We start from the raw sequence: 12,541 nt of genomic DNA, 5'->3' as shown, positions 1-12,541 counted from the left end.
GATGTAAGTGATGAAGCCTCATGACCAGTGTGTATCTGGAGACCCACCAGCCAACCTAATGAAACAGAAGACTGCCAATATTGCTGATTTCCTCGTATGCACCTCTCCATTTGCTGGTAACAAACCACCACCCAGACTTAATGGCCTCACACAGCAGTTTACTATTTTTCCTGGTTCTCAGGGATGGCTGAGTTTGGCCAGCTCTCAGGATCACTCCCGCTTTGCATTCAGCTGGGTGCTTGGCCGCACTCCCCATCCAAGGTGCCCCTCCGCTCCCACGCCTCACTCAGCACGGCCTCCAACCAATACCCTGGCCTTCCTTAGAGTTTGGCAACCAAGCCCCAGCCAGAGGAAGCCAGAGGCTTTAGACCTCTTAAGGCCTGGAATCCAAAGTTCCAGAATGTTCTTTCATTGCATTGTTGGTCAAAGCAAGTCACAAAACCAGCCCTGACTTAAGTGGAAGGGAAGTAGACCACCTCTAGATGGTGGGAGAAGCGTTCATGCGCAGGGATGCAGGGAATGTCGGCTCCCATGTTCGGAGACACACACACACCCCCCCCCCACATATCCCATCCCGTCCCCTCCATACTCTTCCCCTTCTTATCCTGTGCAGGACATTAAGGAAACATCTATTCTTAGGTCTAAAGACAACCATGAAAATATGTCAATTTTCCATGGTAGCCAATCTCTTTATATTGATTAGTCAATCCAGGCTAATTAATAATGCCTATTCTGAGTTTCTCTGCTTTGCTTTATAATTCTACCACATACTTATGAACTCCTAGTGTAGTTTTACCTGGATGTGAACATTATTAAAAAGTCATAAAATATATGTCTTATTCTCTGACTTGTCTCTTCCCACATTTTATTTCTAAGAGTCATCCATGTTAATGCCTATATTATTTAATTCATTTATACTGCTGTATATCAGCCTATTATGTGAATATGCAATTTAACTACCTACCCATCCTCCTAACAATGAGCATTTGGGTTCTTTCCAATTTTTTACCATTATAACAATGCTTTAAAGAACATCTCTTTTGGGGCGCCTGGGTGGCTCAGTTGGTTAAGTGACTGCCTTCGGCTCAGGTCATGATCCTGGAGTCCCTGGATCGAGTCCTACATCGGGCTCCCTGCTCGGCGGGGAGTCTGCTTCTCCCTCTGACCCTCCCGACTCTCCCCCCTCTCATGTGCTCTCTCAGTTTCTCTCTCTCAATAAATAAAATCTTTAAAAAAAAAAAAAAAAAAAAAGAACATCTCTTTTACAAGGCGTCCGGTGCACCTGTTCAAGGGAAGTGGTATATGGGGTCACAAGTAAGCAAACGTCCAACCCACAAAATTCTGCCATATTGGTTTTTTTTAAGGAATTGAACCAATTTACATTCCCATCTGTGCTGCATAAGTGTTCTCCTTGTTCTACATCCTTGCCAACACTTAATGTTAACAAACTTTGGGATTTTTTTTTTTTTTTTTTGCCAATGGACTGAGGGTAAAATGGTATTTCATGATGGTTTTCATTTTCACTTTCCTGATTACTAGGAAAATGGGACAAGTTTCGTATGTGTATTGGACCCTCAAATTTCCTTTTCTATAAAATGCCTGTTGGTGTTCTTGGGGCACCTGAGTGGCTCAGTCAGTTAAGCATCTGACTCTTGATTTCGGTTCAGGTCATGATCTGGGTTCAACTCCTGGAATCTGGGAAAGAGGCCCACACTAAGCAAGGAGTCTGTTTGAGGATTTTCTCCTTCTGCCCCTCCCCCCACTCACACATGTAGTCTCTCTCGCTCTATCTCTCTCATACATACAAATAAATAAATCTTTAAAAATAAATAAATAATGCCTTTTTTGTGTTCTTTGGCCTATTTTTCTATTGGATGCTTTGTTTTCTTCTTACTGACTTGTAGGAGTTCTTTATATATTTATGTATCTTTTGTAATCTTTGTGTTTTGTCACTGGTGTATGGCAAATATCTTACCCAAATTTATGACTTGTCTTTCTCACTTTCTTTGTTGTTTCTTTGATGAACAGAAATTATTGGTTTTAATGTAGTCAGATTCATCCATCTTTTTCTTTATGATTTTGGCTTATTGTACTTGTTTCAGAAATCCTTCCTATCCCAACACTGAAGAGACTTTATCTTATATTTTCTTCTAATCCTTAAGGATTATTTTATAATCCTTCTAATGTGTGGTATATTACATTTAAATATTCCCTGGAAGTTATTCCCTGGTATGGTGTGAGGTAGGGATAACCATTTGTTCTGTTTTTGTTGTTTTCTTTTCCCCACTGAGTTGCAGTGTGTGTCTACAATGATCAAGTTTCCCTATGTGTAAGGTCTATTTCTGGGCTTTCTGTTCTGTCCTATTAGGTCTATCCTTTGGACCATAATCACACTTTTAAAAAGTGGGTGGCTCAGTCGGTTAAGTGGCCTGCCCTCGGCTCAGGTCGTGATCCCACGGTCCTGAGATCGAGCCCCGCATCGGACTCCCTGCTCAGCAGGGAGTCTGCTTCTCCCTCTCCCTCTGCCTGCCGCTCTGCCTACTTATGCTCTCTCTCTGTCTATCTCTTTATCAAATAAATAAATAAAATCTTAAAAAAAAGAAGTCCAGATATCTGGGAGTGCAAGTCTCCTACCTTGATTTTCTCCAGCAGCGCCATGACTATTCTCAGCCCTTTCTTTTCATATGCGTTTTACAAACAACTTATCTAGTTCTTTTTTTTTTTTTAAGATTTTATTTATTTATTTGACAGAGACACAGCGAGAGAGGGAACACAAGCAGGGGGAGTGCGGGAGGGAGAAGCAGGCTTCCCGCCGAGCAGAGAGCCCGATGCGGGGCTTGATCCCAGGACCCTGGGACCATGACCCGAGCCGAAGGCTTAACGGCTGAGCCACCCAGGCGCCCCCAATTTATCAAGTTCTATGAAATGTTCTGTTGAGGTTTTTAATGGACTTGTATTGAGCCTATATATCCACTTGGGGAGAATTGAGATTGTTATGATACTGAGTGTCCTGATCTATGAACATGACACTTGACAAATTTATTTGGATCTTCTATCTCTTCCAATACAACTTTATACTTTTCTCAGAAGTCTTGCAGATCTTTCATTAGATTGATTCCTGAGTCTCTTATATTTGTTGTTATAGTAATTATACCTCTTTGTCACTAACACACAGAAATGTAATTTATTTTTGCGTATTTTGAGTATTGATCCAATGAACTTGTACAGCTGTCTTCCTTGTTCTAAGACATTATCTGAGGATTCTTTTGTACTTTCTACATAGGCCCTGTATTGATTATGAATAGGTTTTGTTTCTTCCATTCAAATAATTAAAACATTTGTTTTTCTTATCCTGCCTCACTGAGTAGGAGCTCTGGTATCATGGTAATGGTCATAAATCTTATTTGTTCTTGATTCTTAAAGGGAATTCATCTAAAGCACCGTTTTAGCTATATTGGGAGAATACTCTTTTTGAAGTTAATTGAAGAAGTCGTCCTCAATTCCTAGTTTGCATTTTTATCAGCACCACCCTCTAACCAACTGAGCTAACTGGCCAGCCGCCCCTAGTTTGCATTTTTAATCAGGATATATGTTGAATTCTTTTATCAAATATTATTTTCTGCACTTACCAATATGATCATGTATCTTTCCTCTTTTCATTTGCTAATGTGGTGTATAACATTAGTAACTGGTTTAGTCATAACGTATTATCCTATTTCTACACTATTAGATTCTGTTTGGTAATATTTCATTTAGGAGTTATTGATATATGTTCATTAGTCAGGCTGACCTGTAATTTTCCTTTCTCACACTCTCCTTGGCAGGCTCTAGTGTTAATGGTCCACTAGTCTTGTAGAATGAGTTGGGGAGATTGGTTTTATGGTTTTGTTTTGTTTCGGTTTAATAATACCCAGTCTTCTCAAGTGTGGACAAGCCCTCTTGTATCAATAATGGCAGTAAAATTGGTATGACAAGAATCAGATTTTAAAATTCCAGAAATTTCACTGCTAGGAATTTACCATATGGATATACTCAAACAAGTATACAGAAAATATATGTACAGGGTATTTATTGTTGTAATAGCAAGAAACTGAAAACAAAAGTGCCTCAATTGGGGACTTACTTTTTTAAAAAGAGCAGTATTTTTTTTTTTTTTGCCATTATAAAGAATGAGATAGATCTATTTGTGCTGATGTGTAAAGTTCTCCAAGATCTATAATTAGGGTAAAGCAGATGGCAGAGCGAGAATATATATCCCATTAGTGAATTTTCTAAAAGATAGCTCTATGGATGTGCATATACTATTTCTAGAAGCATACTCAAAGCCAAGTAATACCTCTGGATAGCAGGGACGGCAGGGGGGTGTAGGGCTTTCTATCCTTCCACGTCATGAAGATGTATTCTTTTTATAATTTAAGCGTGTGTGAGTGTGTGTGTATATACATACACACCCTGCAGCTGAGATGGGGGAGGGCCTGGTGGTGGAGGAGATGCCCTCACGGTCAGCCAGCTGCACACCGTCTCACCTGTTCCCCTCTCTGGCTCTCGAGGTCCGTAACCCCTCCTAGAAAGCAATCCCTGTATTGGGCCCAGGTCTGGCCTGAAGAATAGAGTGGTTGGAAATGTTAAGTTGACACATATAGGAAGCTCTGTAACCTCGTGCAAGTGTTACTATGGAAACCAGAGCGTGGGCGGTCTCCATGGAAACCCTTCTCAGCCTTCTGCCTGAAGGAGTTACCACCCACTGGTGTTGAAGTGTTACTTTGCAGGGACCTCAGAGCTTCAATAAATGCTTAGGGAGAAAATGGTGGACAGGTCCCTGCCCACTGCAGGGATGTCTGGTGGGCTCTGGGCACCCCTCGCTGCTGGCCCAGGAAGGAGAGTGAGTCCATCACCAAGGGGAGCAGAGCACATATGACACCCGAGGCAGGGTATGCAGTGTCCCCAGAGTGGACATGGGGCATCTGGACTCCTCTACTGGCCACCGGTGGGGTGAGCCAATGGCACCTCAGGGCTCGAACCTGCCCCTCTATAGAATTGCAACGTTTGAACTAAGTCATTCCGAACGTGGCTTGCATGCGGCCCGGCAGCGTGGGGCTCAGAGGAGGGAGACCAAACAGTGACCGGTCAGCCTTCTGGGGGATTCACCTGAGCTGTGCAGAACCGTGAGGAGGAATGGCAGGGGGAGGGAAAAGGCAACGGGGAAGGGAAATACACCCACCCAGGGCCAGAGAACTCAGTTGGAGCTATACAGCCATGGGCCCTCCTGGGACCAAGTTCCTTAAGGGGTCCTGGGGCCTGGAAAGAGGCTCGAAGTCCAGGGCTTGGGGCGCCAGGGATGCACAGTGCTGCCCCAGGATGGTGGGTCCAGAGCGTCGGTGGCGCCCTGACTCTGCTGCCCACCACCGGCATCTCATCCTCGCCCCATGCCACCCACACCCTGGCAGCCTGAGCTACAGGGCTAGAGACACCGGAGCAGATGAAGGTCACAGCGCCGGCCTCCCACCCCGGAAACAAAGAGTCCTGTCGCTGGAAGCTAACAAGTCCTGTCTGGGCCGTCCCCGCAGGAGGACTGAGAAGAGGGATGGCAGTGAGGAAAGGGGGCGGGGGGCTGTGACTTTGACCAGCACCCTTGTCCAGCACTTACTGAGCAGGGCCCACTATGTTCAAGTGTATGCCTAGGGCTTTCACTGATTTATTTTGCTCATTTCTTGCATGATCTCTGGGTGAGTATGAATTCCACAGCCAAAAACTCAGGTCAGGCCTGCAAAAATGTATTTTTATTTTCCTATAATAATCTATTTTTGGTTTTTTGTTTCTTTTGGTTTTTTGTTTCTTTTTAAGATTTTATGTATTTATTTGAGACAGAGAGTGCGAGAGCACAAGCAGGGGGAGGGACAGAGGGAGAGGGAGAAGCAGACTCCCCACTGAGCAGGGAGCCCAAGGCGGGACTCAATCCCAGGATCCTGAGCCGAAGGCAGCCGCTTTCCGCTTTACTGACTGAGCCACCCAGGCGCCCCTATAATTATTTTGTACAACAATCTCCTTTTCAAATCCCCATTCATCCTGGTGGCAGAAGATGTACTCTTGGTCATTTGGGGGTAAACTCTGCCATTACTTCACTTTCAATGAAGGGTTCACCCTTTTAGTAAATATTAATTTTGCCCCCCACCCCCACCCAGGGCCCAGCATTAGAACATGTTCCTGTATTTGGGGTCTTCCCACCAACACAGTCTGATGGAGACAGCAACTCTCTCCTTGTGGAATTGCTAGAAATGCCCAGGATGGGGACAGCGAAGATCACATCACCCAGCATCCGTGGGCAGAGAGGTGGTGGCATCCTGTCCGTGGTCCCGTCACCTGCTTTCAACCATGGATTCCGCGTCACCTCCCAATTACTGATTACTACAGCAGTTTCCCCTGCCTTCCAGGGCTTCTCTGAGCCACCCAGCGCCCTGTCGATAAACCCTTTCTCCTCAATTAGCTAGACTTCTTCCTGTTGCTTGCGTCCCAGTGTCGTTGAGCAAGAGAGCCGTGAGGGATATTATCAGGGAACACCTTCATTCTTTCTTCCCCACTTCCTTTTCAAACCTGCTCTGTGGGGTTGGTTCTCCCCCAACCTTGGGTGAAATCTAAGGACGATTTCTTGGGTTTTTTGGGTCAATCCAAGATAAGAAAAATTCCTTGGGTCACTTTTACAACAAAAATCCAATTTCGGTAACTACAGCGTCTAGTTATGAACGATAACCCAGATTCCAAGTTCATTTGAAGCTGAAGCTGCTCCCCTCCACCATCTGAAAACTGCGCCCCGTGGGAGGAGAGCTTGGCCAGTTTCTTCTCCACCCCCCAGCCTGCTGCTCTCGCGCTCCCGCCCCCCTCCACAGGCTGCTCAAGGGTGGGGAGGTCTTGGTGCAGGAACACCGGTGCTAGCGGGCACCTGGGGGAGTCTCTGACCCCACCCCCATCCTCCCCTCTCACTGCAACTCAATGCAGGGGAACACACGGCCAGCTCAGGTCTCCTTGGGCTGGAGCTAAGCAACCCAGACCGGCTACTGGAACATTCCCACATCCTCTGTTGCCACCAGCTCCCAGAGCGTGGGCCTTTCCTGGCATAGCCACCCCTCCTGGCTCTGTGCTCCCAGCTCCAACCACAGCCTGTCACCAAAGCTTCCTCAGGAGCCTGTCACACACTGGGTCCTCAGGGCCTCCCCCTCCACCCCCCACCCCCAACATCAGGGCACATCAGCCCTTCTCCCCAGACTAAAGACAGAGGGATGGCTCTTGGGTCTCTGATAATTCTTTCCCTAGAAATGTTCTGCCCAATCAGCAAGCTGGAGTGGGGGATGGGCACAAGTTGCAGGATGGGTTTGGGGTCACCTCCTTTGCAAGTCCTTTGTTTCGGTATGTGTGCCAGTGGGCACAATCCCTCTCTTTTCTCAGATCCCCAAGGGCTGCTGAAAGGTCTCCCTGGAGCTAACCTCACGTGATGGGGGGCAGGAGGACCCAGAAACCCCTCCAGGACCTCATTTAATCTCTCTGACTTCTTTTTCTCTCAGCTGGTGGGACCTTCAGCTACACTTGGATGGCAGGTGTGAGGAGGCGGAGGGTGAAAAAAACCTCATTAGATTTGCTTAATGCGCAGGCCTTGCAGGCTCCCGTGTGGGCATCCCAGGCAGTGGGTTCTCTAGCTGAGGAGGGCGGGAACCATGGATCGGACCACCCCCTGGCTGGGCTGGGAGTTCAGCGAGCCCGTGCGGAGGAATGTTCTGATGCCCCGGGCTCCTGAGAACTGAGAACCAAACTGCATCCCAGACATGAAAGGACATCTGCCCAGCCTCATCTCCAAGAGGACGCTCAGAGCTCCGGATGACGCCCTACACGTCAACGTTGGCAATACAGCCCCGGACGATGGCCATAAGAGTGTGGACCCTGGGCCATCGGACCTGAGTTTGAATCTCACTGCCACCACTTACTGGCTGTGTGATTGCTTTGGTTTTCTGTTGCCGCATAAAAAGCTGTGGCTGAAGATAGTAAGCATTTGCTTAAGGTTTAACAGTTTGGGCAGGGCTCAGTGGGGACAGCTTGTTTTTGCCTTATGTGTCATCAGCTGAATGGTCTTATGGAGGCAAGAAGATCTACTGCTAAGGGAGCTTCACATCAGTTCAGAGTTCGGCTGGGCCAGTCGATTTCCTCCAAATGGGCCTCTGCACGTGACTGCTTGGGCCTCCCGCATCCCAGGAGCTGGGTTCCACCCCGGAGGAAGCAGAAGCTGCCAGGCCTTCTTCATGCCCGGGCTCAGAGGTCCCGACACCCCATTTTTTCATTCGATTGGTCAAAGCAGTTCTGGGCCTAATGCAGATTCAGAAAGAGGGGCCATGAGTTCCACCTCTTGAGGGGAGGAGGGGTGTGCATGGACAGGGAGGGGCACAATGGTTTGGGGCCATCTTCAGGTCCCAGCGACTGTGGTAACAGTGAACTTGAGCAAGTTACTTAAGCTCTCCTTGTCTCAGTTTCCCCTTCTGTAAACTGGGGAAAACAATATCTATCCGCACTTGGCTGTCGATAGGATTAAATAAGCTCTCGGTTGAGCTCATAGCAGTTGGAAGAATGTCTAAGAACAGCTGAGAGTTCAAAAGAATTCAGTGTTGGTATTAGACAATCGTGAACACACAGAACGTCCAGTAGATGGTGGCAAAGGTTCCTATTAGTCCTTTGGGCATCTGTCTCTGACGTCTCCCCTCCCTGTCTCCCACCTGCCTCTAGTGTCCTCACCTGAGATCTGTCCCCCGCCCCCCACTCCCTTCATTCCCTTCTCCCTGGAGGCGGGGCAGCAAAGTGCCCACAGGTCTGGGCTTTGCTCCTGGAGTGTCTTACTCAGGCACCACCAGATGGGGCGTTTAGCCATTGTTTCCGCAGTCTGAGCCACACCCCCCATCCTGTGGGACGATGTTGCTCACATTGCCTCTGCCTCCGGACCTGAAAGCCCCTCCCCACCGGCGCCCACTACCTGGGAGTGATTTATTCTTATAAAACTAGAGCCGACCTCCTGGGGGCCTCCAGAGTCTTCCCTCGGAGGTAACATAGCTTTGCAGGGAAAGGGTGAAGCGGGGGAAGAGAAAGAAGTGGAGACATCTGGCTTTGAAGAGGATCGACCAGCCCTTCCCTCGCCCTCTGCCTGGGCAACTGCGCCCTGGCTGTGGACCTTCTGTGGGAAGCAGGGGGCGCAGTGACCCATCCTGGGGGACCCTCGGGCCTCTCTGGATTGAGGGCACCAGAAGCAATGGGCAGCGATGTGATGGAAATTGGGGGATTGTAATTTGGAAATGGGGCAGCCCTAACCAGTCTGGGGACTTTCTTCCCATTTCACAAGAGACTGAAACACCTGATTCTCTGGGTGTTCAGAAATGTCCAGTTGATGGGGGACAGGGCAAGCCTGGACTGGGGAGATTGGGGCACTTGTCGTCTGAGGGTGGAGGGGGTGAGATGCATCCTGTTTCAGGAGTGCCCCCTTCTCCCAGATGTCACGGGACGTCCTAGCCCCTGACCACCCAGGCGTAGCCACCTTCCAGGTCTGCCGTGTAGATGGATCCCTGGCGCCCACCCAGGTCGTTCCTGCCCCACGCAAACCCCTCGCGGCAGAGCGGCCCCACACAGCCTGTGCAGCTGGCTTGAGAGACCCCCCCCCCAGCAGAGCCTGAGCTCCCCATTCCGGCCCACGGTTACCCAGGAGACCGCTGTCGCCCAGGAACCCCGGGCCAGGCTTTGCTGAGCAGAGATTGTGCTTCTGAGACCAGGAAAGTTTCCAGTTGGATCTTCTCCGACTCTGTCTTTGTGCTCTTGCCCATTGTCGTCGCTGGTAATAAAACTTGCATTTACCAGAACTGGGGCAAACACTAGGTGGAAAGAACAGAATTTTGGTGACTTGTAACGAGTCCCAGGCCTTGGGTGGCCCCCTTCGGGTGGCTCAGAGCCCGGGGAACTGGATGCCCTGGCTTAGGAGAGCTGTCTTCCACCAGTTTCGTGGTGGCCATGTGGGGGGGGGGGGGGGGGGGGGGGGGGGGCACCTGGTCCATGCTGCTGGTCCTCAGGAGGCTGGAGCCGGGAGGAAACCCCGGCATGACCTCCACTCCTGTCTCCTCACGGAGAGAGTCGTCACAGTTTTCCTAGCTGTTAAGAGAAGTGTCTTTGCGCATCATTCAGCTTGCCCTGGCTACAGGCTGGGATGGAACCAAAAAGGAAATGTGAGGAGGTGATACCAGTCATTCATTTACCAAATGGTTTGAAGCCCTGCTGTGTGCTGGGCGCTCTCCAGGGAATGGGGACAGACGAGCAGGACACTGGCCGTGCCCTTGGGGAGCAACAGACCTGCCAACCAGCCCCCGGGCCCAAGACACAAACACAGGCTTCTGAGCACAGCGGAGAGCCTGCAGTGCGCCTCATTGTGTTGTGATGCCCCATGTCACTCTTTTCACCTTTCTTTTTGACTTGGCCAACTTCCCATCAGACTACAGAAGCCCTGACCATCCTGCACAGGGAGATGGCGACCAAGCCCCACACGTAGCCACCAAGGGCCACCCTCTCCTACCTGGCCTTGAGGCCAAGGGATGGAACCCAGCTCCTTGGGCTCCATGACTTCTGGCCCCAGCACAGAAAGGAAGGCTGGGGTTTGAGCAGGATATGGTGACATGAGCAGAGCACATGGTGAGAACCAATCCTCCCGCCTCCCTTCAGCTGTGAGCTGGGCTGGGCAGATCCTGGTTCTTTCCAGATGTTCTACCATCCATCCACTTCCCAGCCCTCCAGATCCTTTGGGACAATGTCAAACCTAGCTGTTTATCTTTGGATCCCCACCGCCACACCCAAGTGCTCTGTTTTAGAATTTCTCTACTACAGGCAAGAAAACAAGCATCCAAGAGTTCATGCCTTCTCTCAGCTTAATGCAATATTTGCTGAGCAACCTTTTTAAGACCACTCTGGATTCCATGGAGAGGAGCTCATTCCGTCTTTTCTTTTTGTGGGAGCTAAGGACTTGGTTCTCACTAGAGACCACGGACCTTCCCTCAACCCAGTGACTGCCCCTGCCCCGGTTATCTCTTTGTGCAAATGGCGGTCAGCCCTGGTCTCCACTTCAGCTGGAGGCTGAAGCCTCGCCGGTCTGGAGGACAGTGGTCACTCTAGCTTTATCCCACCCCACACTCTCAAGTCCCCTCTGCATCAGGCGCACTCACGCGCTACGTTGGACCTCTCTCACTTATCTTCGGGCCATTGGCCACCAGCCCCAGCCACCAGCCCCAGCCCCAGCCACCGCGCACAACCCAGCAGCCTCTGGCCCACGCTGTGCTTCTTGCCTCTGGGGTTTCCCTGGACATTAGGGAATGAGACCCGGCATCCACCCTAGCTCAGCCAGAACAACTGTGAGGGAACCAACGTGAGATGGGGCCTGTGGACAGATTCTTCTCCTTTTCTCCTCTGAAGGACGATGCTGAGAACCAGTGATTTATATGGCTTCTCAGAGGATGGTCCCACAAGACAGAGCAACCAGCTAGGTTTGTTACCAAACCATGGCAGCTCCATGAGGCACTCTGGAATGGCTTGTCCTTCTTCCTGAAGCACTCCCCTTTCCCTCTCTCCTGCTCCCTGGGGTCGCCCTCCCTAACAAAGGAGTGTCACTTGAGCCTCTACTTCCTGCTCTGCTTTCCAAGGAACCCAAACCAAGTTCTCTTGATTTCTTTTCCAGAATTCCTCTTCCATTCCACAGGATGCTCTTGGTGTCACAGTGGGTTTCCCACTTGCCCCCTCTGAGATGGGCACGTGACCTAGGCTGGCTGATCACCCCTCCTGGCCACAGAAATTGGCTCAGGAATAGCTATGTGATCCCCTCCGCCTTCTCCCTCATATTGACATTTGGACACCAGAGACCTCGTGCACCGATGAAGTCATTGCCTTCCTTCTTCTCTACCAGCGATGGATCCCTCCCCTTTTGGCCCAACCCAGCTGGACTCCAGCTCCCAGGAAGCCTTTCTTCATCATTTGTGCCCAAAGAGATCTCCGCTGCTTCATTTCATAACGTCCAGAATCTCCACTGCGCTGACCCCTCCAGCCCCCCAGCGACAGTCATCAGGCACTGCCTGGCTCTCTGACCCTGTCGCCCAGAGTGGATTAACTGGCCAAAATGCAGCAGACGGTGCTTCTACTTAGAAAAAGTCCATGCTGCTCAACATGAGGGTCACCCTGTTGGATGGGCGGGAGTAGTGAGAAGGGTGCTCACTCTAAAGTGAGGGGTTCCGAGTGTACACATTCAGCCCAATGCCATTCATTTACTCGTTTAACACATGTACTGAGCTCCTACTCTGGGTCAGCACTCTGCTAAGTTTTGGGAATCCGGGTATGAATGGGACCAAGTTTCTGCTCTCAAGAGCTTAGAGCTCTGCGTAGAGGTCAGGAAATGTCTTCTGCAAAGAGCCACATTGGAAATACCTGTGGCTTTGCAGACCCTACAGTCTCTGTCATAACTACTCGACTCTGGGGCTGGAGCTCAAAA

The sequence above is a fragment of the Mirounga leonina genome, unplaced genomic scaffold (genome assembly GCF_011800145.1).
Source record: "Mirounga leonina isolate KUSES-001 unplaced genomic scaffold, KU_Mleo_1.0 Mir_151, whole genome shotgun sequence".
Lineage (NCBI taxonomy): Eukaryota > Metazoa > Chordata > Mammalia > Carnivora > Phocidae > Mirounga > Mirounga leonina.
The sequence above is the reverse complement of the archived record's forward strand: the minus strand, read 5'-3'. Positions refer to the sequence as shown.